Source organism: Aplidium turbinatum, chromosome 9 (genome assembly GCF_918807975.1).
Source record: "Aplidium turbinatum chromosome 9, kaAplTurb1.1, whole genome shotgun sequence".
Lineage (NCBI taxonomy): Eukaryota > Metazoa > Chordata > Ascidiacea > Aplousobranchia > Polyclinidae > Aplidium > Aplidium turbinatum.
In genome coordinates this window covers 8,323,877-8,345,025 of record NC_137480.1, presented here as the reverse complement: position 1 = coordinate 8,345,025, position 21,149 = coordinate 8,323,877, and the positions used below count along the sequence as shown (strand labels likewise).

The following is a 21,149-nucleotide window of genomic DNA, read 5'->3' as shown; positions in this document are numbered from 1 at the left end:
TCGCAGGACTAAAGAATAACAACTTTTATGCTTGAATTTAGTCGTTTAGGATGGTTTTAACCAAACATTTTTGCGCGTAAACTATAAAATCACAATTCCGGGCCCCCCAGCAATCACAGGCCTAGGCCCTCAAGGGTACGCCGTACCCTCCGTACCCCCCTCTCATAGGCCCTGCCAGCCACCCGCACTTGCTGTTGTTTCTCTGGGCAAGAAACTTTACGATAATTGCCTCTACCCAGTGATCGATTTCGAGTAATGGGTAGTACCAAAATTAAGTCATAAGTAGAGTAGACAACCAGAAACAGACATTGTCGTCGGCTGCAGCGTGGGTCAGGTCACTCAGGTGTATGTCGGAGGGCGTACACCGATGCATAGCGCTCAAGTCCGCTTTCCCGCAATGCAGGATAAAGATAAACAAACAAACAAACAAACTTTATTAAGAGTCGCGCACTCAATAGGCTGCCAGGATTTTTGAAAATTTATGAAGCGAAATGGAATCTGATTTAAAAACTTTTTTACTGTATTGTGCAGTGAGGTAGCTTTCAAAAGTCAAAGCTTTAAAAAGACTAGCCAACTAACGTTGAAACACGAAATCGTGATTTTTCCAACAGAATAAAATTCAGTCTTGGTCCACCATTTTCGCAATAACATCTAGCTTTTGAAATTATGTCAAATGTCAGATTTGCTTGAAAAACTAAACGAATTTAATTTGCCCCCTCTTAGGAGAAAACATCAATATTTTGCATTGAAATCTAAACTTGATGGATTCCTCAAAATATTGAACATCTGGAAACCAAAATTTCAAAACGATTTATCTAAAATGTTCTCACTTCGCCTACCGTTCCAACCTAAGCAACATTGAAACCGTCTTGAGACCAGCTTTAACCAATATTGAGCAACGGCTGGACTTGCTTTGTGGCAGAAAGCAGTCACACCCATCACACTGAATAAATGTGTTTGCTTTTTTGTTTTGTTTCCAGTAGGCCGCCCATAGGTTTCGTTGTTATGGTCAGAAATAAATTAAAACAAATTGAAATGAGAACGGTAGCCTAAATTGTTTTTGGCTTTCGTTAGATTTAATTTTAAGCTTTTCAATAAATATCACAAATGTATATTTCGCACTGTTCGTCGTTTTAATCGTAAGGGGCCGCGAAACATTTTAGGAGATTAAAATGGGTCGCGAGCAAAAAAGTTTGGGAAGCCCTGGTCTATATATATAGCCTATAAATAAGATAACGACAAACTTCTGAAAGTAAACTCGTGGATTATGCAGCTATTTAATGGTAAACCCACAAAGGAGGAGAATTTATTCGAATTGTGGGCAAATTTAACCAGGAAAAAATTCATTCCAATAAATTGATTGTATAAACCTTTTTCTTCTTTTGAATTTTCAGGCATGGGCTAAAAGAGGAAAAAATCTATGCTACTTTTTCACGGATGCCTAAAAATTCATCTTATGAGAAAAAGTGTTTTCCGATTTAGTTGACATGAAATCTGAAACGAGAAACTCTACACTTATTAATATTACTGATTGTTTAACAATAATGATACAATAATAATGGAAGCAATAAAGAACAGCTAACGTTACTCTATGTTTACACGGCTGAAATTACAGTATATAACAAGAAAAAGCCACACTAAATCAACTTTGCTTTTTTCTTTCATCTTTTGTGTTGTTACCTAAAAATACTTTTTTATCTGCCTTGAAATTATAATTTCAGTAATAATTGTTGCTTGTTGGTAGTGAATATGATTTGTTTCACTCTAAAAGCAAAAAAACCTATTTCATTCCTATGTCTCTGGATTTGCGCGATAACAATCTATTTTATGACATATTCGTATGATGTTGGAGCATTGCGTGAATTCCCAAAGGTTTTAAAATACAAGAATGTCTCATATGCAAGCAAGACATCAACAACTTCAATTAAGTTTGATCCAAAGTTAAAACATCAACTCGAAGAAGCTTTGCACAAAGCTCAAGAAAAGGTGATGATGATTCTTGTGTTGTTATTAGATGTTAGAGCAGGAGTTTTGAAGCTTTTTTTAGCTGCGTACTTTTTCGATTTATCTACATGTACCTCTTAAAAATAATGTAGCAAAACGTGTATATGCAATTGAAAAGACAAAACACAACAAACTATCTGTTTACACTTACGCTACAACCATTATTTCACACATTTGATGCAATGAATGAGCTTGGCGTTTCTCCACGACAAATCTATTGTGGAAAGCGTTTTAGAATGGCACACAAATAAATTTTGTTCAAATGAAAGTCTAGCACGAAATTTGTTCTTCATCATCCGCATGCTTGAAAAATCTTCTTCACAACTGTAAGTTCTAGATATGACTTTATCATGAAAGATTAACACTTTTGCAAGGAAGAGACTTTAAATATATCTTTGGCTGTTTAATTATGCGCTTATGCAATAGCTACAGTAGAAACGATTTTAATTTATCTGCAAATTCTATCATGAAAGCAAAGTTTCTTTGTAGCAATAAATTTATCTCGCTGAGTCGAGAAAAAATATTTTTCAGGTAAGCTAGTTTTGCCAGCCATTTGCAATCACCGAGATTTTAAGTGAGCTAGCACTGTTCTCTGGACACAGCCATCTCACTTCGGTGTGAAGCAGAAGTGTCGTGCAGCAGCACTGACTACTGAGCACTTGGCAGAACAAACGCAATATTCTGATGTTTATCGAATTAGCTTTAACAAAGCTTACCAGGGCTACAACATCATCACAGGGCAAAAACAAAGGAAGTTTTGGTGGAAGGATTTAATGATTTTCTACTTATAATAGCTTTCCAATAACAGTGATTTATTAATGTCTGGCAGCAAATCATGAGCATGCGCAGGGTGGTGCACTTAGAGTTTGTTTGTTTGTTTGTTTGTTTATCTTTGTCCTGCATTGCGGGAAAGCGGACTTGAGCGCTATGCATCGGTGTACGCCTTCCGACATACACCTGACCCACGCTGCAGCCGACAGCAATGTCTGTTTCCGGTTGTCTACTTAACTTATGACTTAAATTTGGTACTACCCATTACTCGAAATCGATCACTAGGTAGAGGCAATTATCGTAAAGTTTCTTGCCCAGAGAAACAACAGCAAGTGCGGGTGGCTGGAGTCGAACATGCAGGCTCTCGACTGCGAGCCCAACGCGCTAACCACTCGGCCACTGCTGCTGCCACTTAAACTTTTTCCTCGCTAGTCGCAAAAACTTTTATGTCGTCAGTTGTGAGAGCAGCAGGCTACGACTACGATACAAGTATAATTAATACGACAAAACTAGCATCATATAGGTAACAAACTAAACTCCACGGCAGACAGGAAGCAAAGAACACTATAGGCTATCGATTCAGCTGCTTCTCGTGTCCAAGACCAATGTCAAGCATCGGCTACCAAAGATATTCCATCTCTCATCTGTGATACCAAAGACACTTGCATACGATACTAAAGACTTCTATCGAACATTTTTGAAGCCAACGTGACCAATTGAATCACCAATTATATTGACTAGCCTATAACTTTTTTATCATGACAAATATTATCTAAGTGACAAATTTCAATGGAAGAAGCAAATCAATGGAAAAAGACATCATGCTTGGTTTGGTGAGCGGAGGAAGAGGAAGGGGGCGCCCGAAAACAAGATGGCTTGACACGATTGTAAATGACAGTGGCATGGGAGTGCATGAATTGAAGGAGGCTGCGTGGGATCGAGAGATGTGGAGAAAGATAACGTATAGAGTGACCGAGAGTCGTAAACGACTGAACGGATGATGATGATGATGATGACAAATTTCAATAAGCTTCACAAATGGCTACCAGACTCCTTTATCTATTTCAGAACCTGGAAATTCATTTTGAACACTCTAAAATGTGTAATTATTAAACGATTCAATTAGATTTGGTCTGTATTTTCAGGTATTCACTATTTTGATATGGGCTCCTATGTTTGGAGATAAAAGTCCTATAGACATCGATACTAATAACTGTGGAAGGTGTCTAATTACGTTTGATAGATCAAAGGTGAGTGATCGTCTGTTAACCAGTATAAAGCTATTGAAAAAAGAATTAATTTTAAAAAAAGAAACCGACAGGTGAAAAAAACAAAGTTAAAAATCAACTTTTTATGCATAGATTCTAGCAAAGAACATTTCCTAAACTTCAATTGTCGGTAAAAAGTAACGCGCTGTACCGCTCTTGCTACTAAAATCAAAAGTAACGCGCGCTCCGGCTACTCAGCTAGCGCTAAGCAACACTTTTGTCTTCAATTGACACTATAAAGCACTATTCAAGTATCTTGTTAAGTCAAAAAAAAACTTTGAAAACAAATGAAATAAACATTATTGCTTTTAATCTTCATCTTCATTAACAAGTTTTGTAAAATTGTAATCTTACAAAACAAAGCCCCGAAAGCCTTCTGTTGTTTCATTAATTTCTTTTTGAGGAAATTGTCCTTCCCATCAGAGTTGTGGAATCGGGCTGTGTAGTAACTTATACGTCTCCGACTCCTCGGTTTATAGCTGACCAACTCCGATTTTTGAAAGTTGCCAGGTTTATTAAAACTTTATCCTTTTGCATAGTTTTTAAATTTAATTTCACTAAAGTTGTGATCAAAACTGAAATGGCGACTTTTACCTAATCTGACACTTCTATTTTCTGGTAAACGTTTGGAGCGCAATATGGAGAACAAGAAACAATATTTTGAAAAAAGTTTACAAACAAAACCTTTATTGTTCATCGTTTTGTATCCTGCCCCCTTTGAGGGGCGTGAAGATTATCCGAGGGAACGCGAAGGTGGTAGACTTTGTACTAGTAGTCTATGCAGCTGTACTGTACAAGTCGTGAACAAAATGTTGGTAACACCTTAATTTAAGTTCTTTAGTTTCCATCCCAGATATTCTCGCGGTTGTTGTTTAGTCTAATGTTTGGTAACAATAGTCTATATACTGTATACTGTAGCTGTTTGTGACAATCTTTTGTGTGAAAGTGGCTGTTTTGGACTTGTAGCCTAATTGTAAGTGTGAAGACACAAGCTCTGAACAAACTTAACTTGACATGCGATGTGTACTGTCTTCAACTAAACTACAAATTAAACTGCTGGCTTCGAAAAAGCAGCTAGGCTAATGATTTATGTATGATGGAAATAAACTTTGTTTTAAAATTCAAGACATGCAAAATTTACGTAGTTTGATTTTAATTTATAACTTACGAGAAAAAAGCGGCACACAGTTTTACAAGTGACGTCAAGGGGGCTTGGCCAAAAAAGCTTAAGAACCCCCTGTCTTAGGCGTTACCAAATGTAACTTTCTAGGTGGCCGAACCTGATACAAAAGCGGTGGTTTTCCATTTCCGCGACTTCACTTTAGCCACAATGCCACCAAATAGGTAAGCCATGTTCATCTGACTGATTTTGCAAAATGTATCAAGGTAATACTGTAACCTACTTGAAAAATACGTACACTAACCCTTTGAGTGCAAATGACACAATGCAAATGATTGCATCTCGTGCAAGCCCGCAACCAGGGGGGGGCATTGGGGGCATTTGCCCCCCCTGAAATTTTTTGAAAAAATGTTAAGCGTTCTATGCAGTATGAAATGTACTAGCCTATCACAGGTACAGCCATACTGTAGAGTGTAGACTATCGAAACCGAAAGTAGGCTACGCTGGTTGGAAGCCATGCTAACGATTTTGTTCGATAAATTAGGCTGGCATCCTCATTATCTGTTTCGTTAGCGTATACATAATGTCAGCATCCATCATCACCACACAAAGCGTTTAAAAACAACTAAATAATTCGAGATCAAAAGCAGCTGCGATAGCGTGGTGAATAAGCTCTGTATACATACCGTAGCCTATGTAGATGGCCTTCTACAAGAATAGCAAGGAACATTTCATGAGCATTTTAAAACAGCTGCCCAAATTCAACTCATTGTGACTAGAAATGTCGCTTCAACGAGGTATAGTGACATTGACAATACAGTACAATTTTACAAAGGATACATTGACTGCGAAGCCATGATAGATGAACTTGCCAGGTTGAAAATTAAGTGGGAACGAATTCTTGAAAGTGAAAGGCTAGCAAGTGCGATTGATGCGGTGTCAGCAATAGAATCCCAAAAAGAGTTTTATCCAAACATTTACAAACTCTTGATAATTTTGGCTACACTTCCAGTCACAACCGCTTCTGCAGAAAGAACATTTAGCTGTCTACGACGCTTGAAAAGTTACCTTAGAAGCACTATGGGGCAGGACAGGCTTTCTGGACTAGCTCTCATGCAAATCCATCGTACTCAAATTCCAAGCGCGGAATTGGTGTTAAACGAACTTGCCAAATCAAGTAAAAAGTTAGACATTATGCTCTAAATTAAAATGTCATATTGCATTTGCAAAGTCAACTTCTTTGGGCCTACAAACATAAAAACTTGTTGAGCCAACAAAATGTTTCAGGATTGTAGTTTGGAATTACCGTGTTGAGTTTATTCATATGTAGGCTATCTGTTTGTTTGATGTAAATATATGTTATTGATAAATTTATGACTCCAGTCGTGCCAATGCTGTTCGTAGCCTACAGATGTTGTATTTTATTTGTAATCGACTGAACACATTACTGTATATCGTAATTTTCTTCCTTGGGTAGTCATAGCTAAATGAGAAAAGGTTACAAAGGCTAGTTTTCTTTAATGCTGTACTAAACAAAAACGTGATTGACATAAGTTATGACCACTGAACCGTAACATGGTAGTGCCACACACTCTTGTCCCTTATCAATAGGCGTAGACATTAACATAAAAATGTCACAATGCATCATTTTAATGTTTGTTATTTGATAAAAATTAAATGCCCCCCCCGAAAATATTTGCTGGTTGCGGGCCTGATCTCGTGCATGGACTAATTCCCAGGCACCAACATTTCAACACAACAATCGGAAACTTTACTCTGTCAATCTCTGTAACCGACACTGCGTCAGTGATTCAAAGCTTCTACAAGTATGCGAATTTGCCAGGAACGAAATATAAAAGGCTTTGTTAGTCAAAGGATAAAGATTCAAAACCAATCAAGTATTAGGCTATACGTGTCTTGAGCAACTGTCTCTTCTTGTGCGAATGACATGACGCACTGCTAAAATACAGGTATGTTTGATGCTGTTCAAATGCTTGATATAATTATAAGAATTATTCTTCTTAAAATTAAATGGTTCAATCCTACATCCTTACATTGCCAATACTTGTATTCTTGCCAAGTGTAACTTTGGAATGGCTCAACAAATTTAGACTATGTAAATTCATAGAGTAAAAGTAAAATGTCTTGAAACAGTTTGTTGAAGTTTTGTCTTTAAATTATTCTAACTGTCCGCTTCATTTAAGCGTCATCTGCACTTGTGTAAAATTGATGGAAATTGCATTTTACAGGAGACCTGACCAGCTGTATACTTGGTGGAGATTAGAAGCTTCTCCTGCTTTGTATACTCTCCGCGGGATGACTTTAAATAATCTGGATCGTGTGTTCTATCTCACCATGACGTATAGGTTAGCAAAAATCATGTTTTAAAATTTTTTTTTGTGTATACGCACGCTATAAGCTATTTGAGTGGGCTAATTTGTTGAAACAACTACTCTTTAACACGTTGCTATAAAATGAATGCCTCACATCTTTTACTTCAACAGCAAACTTGTGTAAAATAAATTATCATACAGCAACTATGTGTAGCCAGATGTATTCGTAGCCAATGTTTTTGTTTTGATGAGCCAAATCAGGTGTTTAATTGTTTAAGATAAATTTTCGTGTAACATGTATTTGTTAAAACATAATCATTTTCGTTTTTCACTATTCTGTTGGATTCCCTACTCCAGTTTCTTGTAGGCCTATTTGACTTCTGAAAAAAGTATTTTGTTGTGATCAGTTTCTCTGATGTTGAAAAACTGACTACACCTTCCACCCTGTGCATTTATCTTGCTAGTTCCATATCCTCTTTTTGTATGTCTGTCATTTTTTTAATGCATTCATTCTTTACATTAACGTCTCCCATTTTTATTATGTAGTGATTTTTATTCTTTTCCGTTACGTTATGTATTTCCTGATATGAATCTTCTACTTTTTCGTCATGGCTTGTGAATGGTGCATATATTAGTATTTTTATTTTGCATTTTTAGTACACACTTAAAGACACAATATATAAAATGCGCCTAAGTTAAATATACTGATTCTCTCAAGCTGCATCAGGCCAATAAATCCATATTTATTAACAACACGCAAAACAGAACATTCATCAATGAATCACAGCAACCAACATCTAAATGAATCTCCGCATCTGAATACACCTATTATGTTGAATGTTGTCATGGAGTTCATCTCGACTGCAACTTTTGAGGTAACACGATTTAACAAAAAAAGCAGAATTTGCTACGTCGTTGGGAAAACATGCAGTATAGGTAAAAAAACAAACTTAAAAATTAAATGAGTAGTCTGTGGATATTAGAATAAATGTTTCTTTATTTTACAGGAACCACTCTGATGTATATTATCCGTTTTTCTTCACTGCGAAATCTGTGATGGATTTTTTACAAAAATCTGGCTCTGGTAATCCACAAAAAGACATTGATGACCTGATGTCAAAGAAGACTCATCTTGCGTTTTTGGGTGGTTTCAAATTGTGCTTCAACTCCGGCTGTGAGAAGGCGGATGCAATATGCCAAAACAATTATAAAAGCTGGTCTGGCGTTAGACACGTTTGGAGGTTGTTTTCATAATCCACTTAAAAGTATGGGTACTGCAAAGCGTTATAAATTCTATTTCACATTCGACAACGGTTATCACTGTAACGACCACATTTCCGAAAAGTTCCACAACGCCATGAGGAATGATGCTGTCCCTGTTATCTTTGGTGCAAAGAAAATCGACTATGAAAAGTTTGGTCCTCCAAATTCTTTCATACACACTGACGATTTTGAAACGCCCACCAAACTTGTGAAATATTTGAATTATCTTAACAAAAATGACACTGCATACAAAGAATACTTCAAATGGAGAACAATGTCACCTGAAGACATGCCTCATCCGCACAGAGCTTGGGGTTTCTGTCACTTATGTCGCATTTTACACGGCATTAATGTGGATAACATTTATAATCCAATGTACAACGAGCTCTACTCCGACATACCTTTGTTTGGATACCCAAAGAAACCTCGCATTGTGGATTCATTGCCTAAGTTTTTTTATGACACAGAAGACAAAGAATGCTTACCAAATTACTTTGAAAAAAAATCATCACTGAAGACATAATTATCCTGCTTATACAGAGACACTCACTGGCATGATGAAGAAATGCTACTGATGTAAAGGCAAACTTGATAGTGAAGAACAAGGCAATGTATTTTGTGGCCTATTTCAATACAAATTAACACTCAAACTGGTATTGGACATGTATTGAACCGAAGATTCTCAACAGGTTCTAAATTTACTCCTGGTAGGCTAAATGTAATACAAAAGGGGGTAAACTTAGTAAAGCAACATTAGTAGAAAGAAAAAGTTTAATAAGAAAAAAAGTAAGCAAATTGGTTAGATTACATCAGAGTGGTCCTAAATTGCAAGCATGGAGTGCCACATTAAGACTTGAGGAACACTTTACAGCAGCCTAGAAAAACGAGTTTCAGTTTATTTGCGACTTAAAACGTGATTGTCAGCTATTAAAAAAATACAATACAAAACGCATGAAGAAAGGTTTTGATCCTGTACGTTATAATATATTTTGACCCCCAAAATAGTTTTTCATCAAGCCGTGGCGTCCAAACGCAACAGAAGTGAAACCCCGAATGAGGGTTTCTGAACATCACTCAGTGGGGAAAGTTTGATAAAACACTTAAAGCTTTTCTTCCTTATGTTGTTACCAATACGTCACCAGCTGCCCGACTATTAATTAAAGGGCGGGGAAACCCAAATTAACTTTGCGAGTTTTTTGTTTCAGCGTGATGTCATTGTGTACAACATGCGTTTTAGCAATAAAAAAATCCAAATTTTGTTGCCCTCGTCTCGCTAAGGCTGCTTTTGTTTGATACCCGTTTGCGAGGTCTCGTTGCGCATCAAGCTGTGATTCTGTTCGCTGTGACGTCACAAGGTACATATAGTTGTGGCCAAAAGTTTAAGACCAGACTTGATTTATGACGATTTTTACATTACTTCAAAATACTGCATCAGATATAAGATGATGCATAAAGATGATGCAACTGAAACAATATATGATGCAGTATTTTGAAGTAATGCAAAAATCGTCATAAATCAAGTCTGGTCTTAAACTTTTGGCCACAACTATATGTACCTTGTGACGTCACAGCGAACAGAATCACAGCTTGATGCGCGGGAGACCTCGCAAACGGGTATCAAACAAAAGCGGCCTTTGCGTGTCGAGGGCAACAAATATTGGATTTTTTTTGCTAAAACGCATGTTGTACACAATGACATCACGCTGAAACAAAAAACTCGCAAAAAGTGAATTTGGGTTTCCCCGCCCTTTAATACGTCTACCGTACGTCCTCTTATCACCCTTTTCAATTGAAATAAACTGCACACTATTACAGCACAAATATCTATCACTTATAAAAGCACTCGTAAACCATAGAACCTGTTGATGCAAACTTTAAAATCAACATCAGCTTATTGCAATCTTGTAATTTTACTCTTTCATCAGTTGTCTATAGTCCTGTAGATTGCTTCATCCAAACTAAAACTTTACTATTTTTTTGTTATGCGCAGCTGCGGTTTGACGTGTTAATCTGTAAATTTTTATGATCCTATTTTACCCTCAGGCTAATGTTAATTGGCATCACATGAAATCATGTTACGTACTACAATGTTATTAGCAATATCGGCATTTGTCCAAGTTTTTACACTATAGGCTATTACGGTGTTTTTTCTACTGCAACGTCGTGTCCACCGTGCAATAATTTGTTTCAGTGGGCCAGAAATAGCTTCAGTTTCAGTTTATTTTTTTGTCTTGTTGGCGAAAAAGAAATACACAAAAAGCAAAAACACAATAAACACAAATAGTTCGCACAACAAGGATGGCAGCGAAAGACCAAAAGGTCACCAAAGTCAGCTGCCACCCAAACATTTAAACAGAAGACCCAAAATTAAGAACATTAACACATATGATATATAATAAAACAATGAAAACTATTAATACTACAAAAAGTGCTCAATGCCAAGCAAAAAGGCAAAGCAGATTCTATTTGAATAAGACCTTCTGATGATCCGTTAGGTGAAACAATTTGTAAAGGCTTCAGATAGTAATAACTATATTTGATTATGATATATAATATATAGCACAATACCAGCACTTTACATAATACATTAACAATGGAATAACACAGGGCAACATAAAAAAAACTGTGTAGAGAAATAAGCGGATGATACGTTTCAGGAGTGATCATTGTACAAATTCTTTAATAAACATTTATATTTAAATTTAAAAACATTATAAGACTTTTCTTTTATTTCTTTTGGTACTTGATTCCATAGTTTCACTCCATTAAAACATAGCATCTTCTTACCAGAGTTTGACGATGTAGAAGGCAAATATAAATCATTCTTTTGATTCTGACGGGTTTTATGATGGTGAATTTCGTTTACAAAAATAAAGCAGCCAGCAAAGGCCCGGGGCAGCATTTTGTGCACATATTTGTACATAAATTTTGCAGTCTCTAATTTAATAATATCGTCAATTCTGAGCACATTAAATTGGTGATAAAGAACAGTTGTGTTTGTTGACCTCGGCAAAAACAAGCAGGATCGAATGAACTTGTTTTGTAACACTTGTAGTGGAGCAAGCAATGTAGAGTTTGCTCTTCCCCAATTTATAATCGAGGAGGCTATTGGATCTTGGATTGAAACAAAGCATAATATAAAGTTTGTAATATTGTTAAAGGGGCAATGTATCTCAGCTTAAATGCTATGCCGCAGACCTTTGCAAGCTGCTTTCTAAGATTAATAATATGACTATCCCATGTCAATCGCTCATCCAAAGTTACACCTAAATAGTTTATACATTTCTTCCTTTCGATGGATCGGCCACTGATGGACAGACTAAAATTTTCTGCTGCACTTTTTTTGTTGCAGAGGATCATATAAATAATTTTACTATAATTTAATGAAAGTTTATTGGATTTCATCCACACATCAATTTTTACTATTTCTCTATTGACATTTTTTTGGAGAGATGACAGGCATTTATCTGACATATGAAAGTTTGAGTCATCAGCAAAAAGTGTAGTTGAAAAAGAAGATGCATTTGGAAGATCATTCACATAAAGAAGAAAAAGCAAGGGACCAAGGATTGACCCCTGTGTGACACCACATTTAACAACATTGAAATTAGAATTCTTACCGTTAATTTTTGTACTTTGCATTCTATTTGTTAGATAAGATGTTAAAACGTTTAAAAACTTGCCACGAAAGCCATAATGGTGAAGTTTTTTTAAAAGTATGCCATGATCAACTGTATCGAAAGCTTTACTTAAATCAACAAAAACTGAGCATGTGTATTTGTGATCATTCAAGTTAGAAAGTAAATCATCATAAATTTTTGTCAATGCTAAGCTTGTTGAATCATTTTCACGAAAACCATGTTGAGCTGGGGTTAAAATATTATATTTATCAATAAAATTCATCATCCGTTTATATAAAAAATTTTCAAAAATTTTGGCAAAAGTTGGCAATAAAGAAATTGGTCGCAAATCTGTAAAGTGTAAAGGTGTTCTTTCTTTTGGTACAGGTATTATCAGACTCTTTTTGAGTACATTAGGAAAGATTTCTTGCAATACACATTTATTCAGTACTTTTGTTAAAAAAGGACATATAATTACATTAGCCATTTTGATAAATTTAGAAGGTATTTCAAAAATGCCTGAAGCTTTATTTGCTTTGAGGCTCCTTATAGCATCAGATACTTCTATCTCATTTATATCAGGAAAGCCAAAAGAAGAACATTTTCTGTTAAACATGAATGATTCAAAATTTACATTTAAATTTGGAATTTTAGCTGCCATTGAAGTTCCAATATTTGTGAAGTAATTATTTAATAAATTAATGAATTCAATAGAATTTGTTTTATAGCTTTTATCATTTATAGTCATAGTTGAAGGAAGCTTTTTATTATTAGAATTTCTTTTCCCCTCTATCATCTCATGAATGATCTTCCATGTTTTCTTGGAGTCACTTTTTGTTTCTTCAAACTTTTTTTTGTAATGTTGATTTTTCAGTGATTGTTTCAAATGATTCAGCTTATTGCAATATGCTTTGTATTTCCTCTTTGCTGATTCATTTTTATTTTTTATCCAATATCTAAATAGTCTGTTTTTTGTTTTAATAGATTTATGAATGCCGTTTGTTATCCATGGTTTGTTAGAGAGCTTAATTTCAGTTCTCGACATGTTTCTAAGTGGTGCATGTTTATCCAGTGTTACTTGAAATCGCATAATAAAAGAGTGCATCAAGTTGTCTGCATCATCACAATCAGTATTTACTTCATTCAAATTAGACTCTAAATCGCATAAGAAGCTGTCAAGACAAAAGTTTTTTTAAGCTTCGAATTTTTTTGGTGGGTGAATTACACACTACCTTTTTATTTTTTACACATAAGAAAATAGGTAAATGATCAGAGATGTCATGTAAGCAAATGCCATAGGCATTTTGGTTACAAGTTATGTTTGTGTAGATGTGATCTAGTAGGCTTGGATTAGATTCTCCACAAAATCTAGTTGCACTTGTTATCAATGACTGGCAGCATGCAGCTTCAAGGGCTTCTTTATAATTTAATACTGCAGGAGACTTTGCAGCCTTTAACAAGTCAATATTTATATCTCCACAAATTATGTATTTACATCGAGAGTTTTCTAATTTGTTTAAAGAATCAATTATTTTGTCTTTGAATGCAGAAAAAGCGTAACTAGGATGACGATATATGACTCCTACAATAATACTTGGTGAGTTTTTTTTGCACAATTTCCACCCAAAGATTTTCACAATTGGGTATATCAATCGAAAGGTCTTTTCGCTCATTAAATATATTGCCTTGTTTTAAGTGAAGTGCAACACCACCAGCACTGCTACAAGAATCCTTATGTAGCATGACATAGCCTGGTAAGGAATAATTAAGGAACGAGTTAGGACCAATTTTTGTTTCTGAAATGGCAAGAATATCAGGAGAATGATTGACAAGTTGATTAAATTCTTCAATGTTTTCTTTGTTTTTCCCTAGACTTCTTGTATTAAAGTGAAACAAAGACAAACTACTTTTGAAACTAACAGTTTCTTGCAATTGTTTATAGTTAAAATATTGTGTATTTGGTTCTGGTTTTAATTGGTTTGTTATATTTTTTGAGCATTTTGGTTGATCATCCTCAACATTTGATTCCAGGCAGTTCCTGTCGTGTGATGTGTTGCACTTTACTTCACAATCAACATCAATATTAATTAGGTTTAGCAAATCATTATCAGAAATTCTTTGAAATGGTAACCCATCCTGTAAACAACTTGCACAAAAAAAAGTTTGGTTACTGTTCACAAGCATAGAAAATTGTTTAGAAGTTAAACCAATGCATTTTAAATGTAGCCAATAATCACAAATCTCACATTGGACAGATCTTTGCTTTGGTTTACATAGTTTGATACAAACTTTACAAGAATTTTTGGATGCAATAGCTATCAGAAAAGGAGATTTCAGGATAGAATCACCAATTTCAAAAAATTTATGAGTTCAAGTTATGTATGAGTGGTTCATAGTTCAACAGTTTGAAATCAACATCAATTTTCATTTTAAACAAATCATCAGGAGTTTCAATAACATACCATCTGTCTTCGCTTTCTTCAAAAACAATTATCTTTCCATTTTTTGTATGACATTTGGAAAATCTTTCATCACAACAATTTTTAACATAATGAAATAATTTAGCACGCAATGGGGTTAAATCTTCTGTGACAAAAGCACTTGGGATCTTGTTAACATTTCCTTGCTTCAGGTTTTTTTTCTTGAAGATAATTTCATTTCTTTTCTTGTATGACACGAAACGTACAATAATTGGTCTTGTTTTTTTTGAAATTTGTTGTTTCCTGCCCAAACGGTGTGCTCTTTGGATATCCTCCTTACAAAGGTTGATGCCCAATTCTTTACTAATTTTTAATATAACTTCCTCCCCATCATCACCTTCTTCATGCGGTTCTTCAACATTAAAAATTCTAAGGTTTTCTCTTCTCCCATACTGATCTAGTGAGTGAAATAAGTGAAATAGCTTGAAAAGCTTGAAAGAGTGAAATAACGACAGTTTTTATGCCAATGTAAATGTGCCTGATGTAGCTAACCAATCCAAGCAAATAGATTGGTTTTTGAATTAATAACTACATTTTTGCAAGAATAATACTTACTATTGTACAAATTATCACTTTTTGAACTAAATGCACTACAGAATCAACTATAACGTTAATCCGAACCGAAACAGCAATGTTCGCTGTTAAGGTCATGCATGTTAAGGTCATGTAAGCTACTGCATATTTTGCAATATTTCTGCTATTCGATTTTTACCTAATTATAATCTTTCATTTTTGCCTTAAAAAAATAGGCCTATTCACGACACAAAATTCTGTAGGCTAGGTTACATCATTATAACATAGTTTGATGCCCTTCCGTTCCAATGTTCTTTGTATAACGGACACTTGTATCATTACTCGATAATGAGCTGATAGATGAGCATTATAGCTGTAACTTATTTTATCTTAAAACTTAAAAAAATGGCCTTTCAGCAATAAAAGTGCCCTTTTTTTATAATCTTGCCCCCCCCAGTCAAAAGTCGTTCCGACGCCCCTGCTTGCAAATATAATTGCAAATATATTTGCTTTTCATCAAATATAGTTACTATAGTCTCTAAAACCCTTACAGCCTGTTTCACCCTAAAAGGCGATCATCAAAATGTCCTTTTCTAATAGAAATACAATTCTATTTGAATAAGAACCTTCTCATGATCTCCTTTTTAGGGTAAAACAGGCTGTAAGGGTTTTATAGACTGGTAACTGGCCTGTATTTGATGTAATTCGCTCTGCTTGGCTTTGAGCACTTTTTGTAGTATTTATTGTTTTATATTTGCTTTTCGTAATTAATCGTTTTTGTTGGAGGGGCGGTAAAATGTTGCCAGTTCATGAAGGGGGCGTTGGGCCAAAAAAGGTTGAAAAACACTGGTCTATGTGGTTTACAATATACCTCACCAAGAAACTATCTTCTTTCATTGAACAGCATTAGCCTGATTACGAAGCATTTCCATCGGGCACTTCCATCTGTGACTTTTGTCAATGCCAGCAAAGTTTTGGAATATTTGTCATGTTCGTCTGACATTTTTTCCAAACTTTTGTAAAACAAACACAAACAAAGAGGCTAAAAGCGGATTGCTAAAAACAATTTACACCCGAAAACTTCATTTTTGTACCATAGCCTAAGTTCCTCACAGCTTCATCATCATTCACAATTAAATGAAATTTAATGCAATATTGGCGTTATCAAATAGTTTTATTCCATGCATCCTCACCATCTATTGGTATTGGTGGTACAATGTCTTGTGCTTGTGTCTAATGCAAAATGCAAGGCAATGAGAATTTTTTTCTTGGATTGGCAGAACCGCTGATACTCATAGTAAAGTGTTACCATCATGATTCATGTGGGTTCATAGCTTTTACAATGTTCGCTAAACTACCTGTAGCCTATATAGAGTCCACGCGTACGTAGAGCATAATTTCTTTCAACATTTTCTAACATTTTCACAAAATATTGCATCAACAACACAAAGTAGATTTAATAAATTCTTACATTTTGTTAGAATGTAGCTTAATATTTTTTCAAAAACAAGCTCATTTTTTGTTATAGCAATGCAACGAGGTCATTTTCTTTCGCAGATAAATTTTAGTCACCTTCATAATTCATACCTTCTTCTGTTACACGATATTGATTTCATTCGTACAAAGGACAGAATAGTTGCTAAACTGTTAGTGGATTCAAGTGGAAGACAAAACAGTGGCTTTGATTTTCAAAATGACAACATTTATTTCAAATAATTGTAAATGGGTCGCATCCCATTGAGATAAAACACCACAAAGTATAGTCCAGATCTACTCAACTGGCGGACCGCGGTCCGAATCTGGACCTGCTGGGTGTTGATCATGGACCTTGAGCTTTTGGAAGAATAACCTCATTACCACGTTTCAGGGCTTCTTTAAACAGGTTTCTACTAGGAGGAAGCAATTTTTACTGTGATTATCCTAGTTGCTGGAGGCTTCGACTTCCAGACTCCCCGACACTTTCTCAGAAATCCAATTCGAGTTACATTTTACCTAAAAAAGTGGTTTGGTACAGATAATTTAACTTTCATGGCTGCGTGTGAAATAACTTATTCATCGGACCGCTAAAAATATTCAGCTTGTCAAACTGGACCTTTGTAATATTAGTTGAGTAACCCTGGTATAGTCGTAGTATCAGGCCCGCAACCAGGGGGGTTATTGGGGGCATTTGCCCCCCCAAAATTTGAAAAAATTTTAAGCGTTCTATGCAGTATGAAATGTACTATGAATAGAAGTAGGCTACGTCGTACACGGACAGCCATACTGTAGAGTGTAGACTATCGAAACCGAAAGTAGGCTACGCTGGTTGGAAGCCATGCTAACGATTTTGTTCGATAAATTAGGCTGGCATCCTCATTATCTGTTACTCAAATTCCAAGCGCGGAATTGGTGTTAAACGAACTTGCCAAATCAAGTAGAAAGTTAGACATTATGCTCTACATTAAAATGTCATTTTACATTTGCAAAGTCAACTTCTTTGGGCCTACAAACATAAAAGCTTGTTGAGCCAACAAAATGTTTCAGGATTGTAATTTGTAATTACCGTGTTGAGTTTATTCATATGTATCTGTTTGTTTATGTTGATGTAAATATATGTTATTGATTAATTTATGACTCCAGTCGTGCCAATGCAGTTCGTAGCCTACAGATGTTGTATTTTATTTGTAATCAACTGAACACATTACTGTATTATCGTAATTTTCTTCCTCGGTTAGTCACAGCTAAATGAGAAAAGGTTACAAAGGCTAGTTTAGTTTCCTTTAATGCTGTACTAAACAAAAACGTGATTGCCATAAGTTATGACCACTGAACCGTAATATGGTAGTGCCACACACTCTTGTCTCTTATCAATGGGCGTGGGCATTAACATAAAAATGTCACAATGCATCATTTTAATGTTTGTTCTTTGATAAAAATTAAATGCCCCCCCCCGAAAATACTTGCTGGTTGCGGGCCTGCGTAGTATAACATTGAAATATGATACTCTTTTATACTGTAGCCTACATATTAAGGCAAATACTCTAACACTAAATAGGCCTCTAATATCACAAACATTATTTGCAGATCAATTTTTAAGGCATAATTCACAGGCAAAACATTTCAACAGCAAGAACAAACTTCACTTAACCAAACTCTGTAATCGGCACTGCGTCAGTGGTTCAAATCCTCTTCCAGTCAACGCTTTGTTAGTTCGTGGATAAAGATTCAAAATCAAACCACATGTAAGACGAAATTTTATTTTCGTATTTGCCTACAGAGAATCTATGAATCTAAGGGTGCGAAAGAATATAACATAGCAATATAATAACCATAGGCCTACTGTAAATATAACAATATTCTTTAACGTAGCAAGAGTAAAACGTTTTCATTCTGTCGCACCTTCATCGATTTTTAGCTGTATATGATTGAACTGACTCGTGTGAAAATACATTCGTTTGTATTACAAGACATGTAACCGGGTCGTTTATATCAAGCATTGTTGTGGGTTTGACACCTGTCAGAAGATATTTCATTTTCTTGATTGCCTACAGAAAATCTATGAATCTGAGGGTTTTGACAAGTAAGCTGAAGAGCTACGTCATTAGTTTAATCAAAGCCTCAGACTGAGTGGTTTGATCGTTACAGCAACGTTCGGTTCAGTTTATTTCATTTTGTTGGAGAATTATGGGCTACAACCAACGCAAAGACGAATAAAAGAAATTCAATGTCCATAACATAGACGGCACCGAAATGAGAAAGCACAGAGCATGATCTATTGTTGTCTAGACTCTAGAGCAGGGGTTCTTAACCGGGGGCAAATTTACCCTCTGGGGGTAAATTTACTGAATCATAAATTAAGGCTATAAGACAAAATTAGATCTGTGGAGTAGAAGAGTTCAAAAAGGAATTTAGACAAATTTTCCAACATTTGATAATTGGAAAGTCAGTAGAAGTCGCAACGAGATTTTTGACCTCGAAGTCGAAATATGCCAGCACCTTGACGCCTTAACCCTTAGAAGGTTGGACTCCTGGAGTCTTGCTCAGTTTGGAGAAGCGGGGGCTGTCGATTCTTCTTATGCTTTAGGAGTGATACCTCTGTTATTTTTTAAGGCACGGTTTCAAAATTTAAGTTTCACTTTGTAAAAGTATTCACGCTGAGCATATCCGAAAATTAAAACTTTGTGCATTTTAAAACTGCTCATATACGTTGAAATGTTGAGGTGACTTATGACTGTAATTGTAGCGTGAGTTTACACATTATTTTTTGGTAGATTAATGAAGAACATGCATTGCAATGTTGTGATTAAATTTTTTTTACATAATTTTACATACAGCCAATTCCCTTTACGCTGTGAAACAGTTAGGAGGTCCAAATCAATTACTTTCATCCAGCTGGTGGGAAAATTTTGAACAATAGAAAATGAAATACTTCAGAAGATGTGCTGAGAAATGCCTTATATCTCTCAATTTATAACCTTTATTTGCTCAAAATTTCAGCTCAAGAAAGGTGAATAAAAGTTAGGAAAAGTCAAAAAATCTCGTAGTCGCAGCCTCAGTGGTTTTAGAGATACAACTGTTGATACAAAAAAGTTGAATTGACAGCCCCCCCCCCAACCTTCAAAGGGTTAAAAAAGAATTTTGACGGTTACTTCGAAGGTGAAAGTTTTAACAGTACGGCTCTTTGGATAACTCATCCCTTCGAAGCCAAGTTAGAAAGTTTTGCTGACGATGGTCTTTGCAAAGATGAATTGATTGATTTTCAATGTTCAACAACGCTTTGTTCTGAATTCTTATTGTGCTATGGTGACTTTTCCAAGTTTTGGTGTGGATTAGTCAAAGAATTTCTTACGCTGACTAAGCGTGCATTGGAAGTTATTATACCTTTTCCAACTACTTATCTGTGTGAAGCAGAGTTCTCTTATTGTTGACTATTGAAACAAAACATCGATCTCGCTTAGTTCCCAAAAACGACATGCGAGTAGCTCTTTCAACAACTGTTCCAGACATTATTGTTCACAATCACAGGACCCTGTCAAGAACAATCGTGTTCTCGGCAAATAAAGAGCTTGTTTTTGATATTTGCCAAGGTAAATCCAGACAAAAAAGGATGTTTTGCATTTCTTCGCATGGTTGATTGGACACGATGACATCACAAGGGGCCACCAAAACTGTGGGGGTAAATTTTCATTTTTTAATTCGGCAAGATGTAAACGAGACAAAAAAGGTTAAGAACCCCTGCTCTAGAGTTATCATATTTTTATCACTAAAAAGAGAGGCACATTCTTTATAAAACTTATGAACAACTGGCTTGATATTGTTCTTCTGCATCGTCAGTGCTCTGTTTATAGATTGCAAGACAAAGGCAATTGGACCAACCGGGGACATAGTGAGTAGGCTATCCGGGACCAACTAACAGTGTAGCAGAATTTCACGCACTGAATTAATGAGTAAAATTCAATGAAAATGAAGTTTTAGCAGCAAACAAAACACAAAAATTATTCTTTGAAATAGCCCATTAATACTTTGTCGTTTCCTTGCCTTTTTTCAAAAGTATATAATCGTTTTTTTATAAAGTAGATATTTGTGCTGTAACAGTGTGCAGTTTATTTCAATTGAAAAGGATGATATTTGGAAACATAAGAGGATGTATGGTAGACCTATTAATAGACCGGCAGCTCGTGACTTCTTGGTAACAACATAAGAAAGAAAAGCTTTAAATATTTTATCAAACTTTCCGCACTGAGAGATATTCAGAAACCCTCATTCGGGGTTTAACTGCTGGGGCATTTGGACGCTAC

General features: G+C 35.5%; 1 pseudogene; it reads left to right on the top strand.

Moving 5' to 3' along the window:
- The first annotated feature begins 1,827 nt into the window (after positions 1–1,827).
- On the top strand, positions 1,828–9,282 carry LOC145776648 (3-galactosyl-N-acetylglucosaminide 4-alpha-L-fucosyltransferase FUT3-like; annotated as a pseudogene).
- Positions 9,283–21,149: the final 11,867 nt, after the last annotated feature.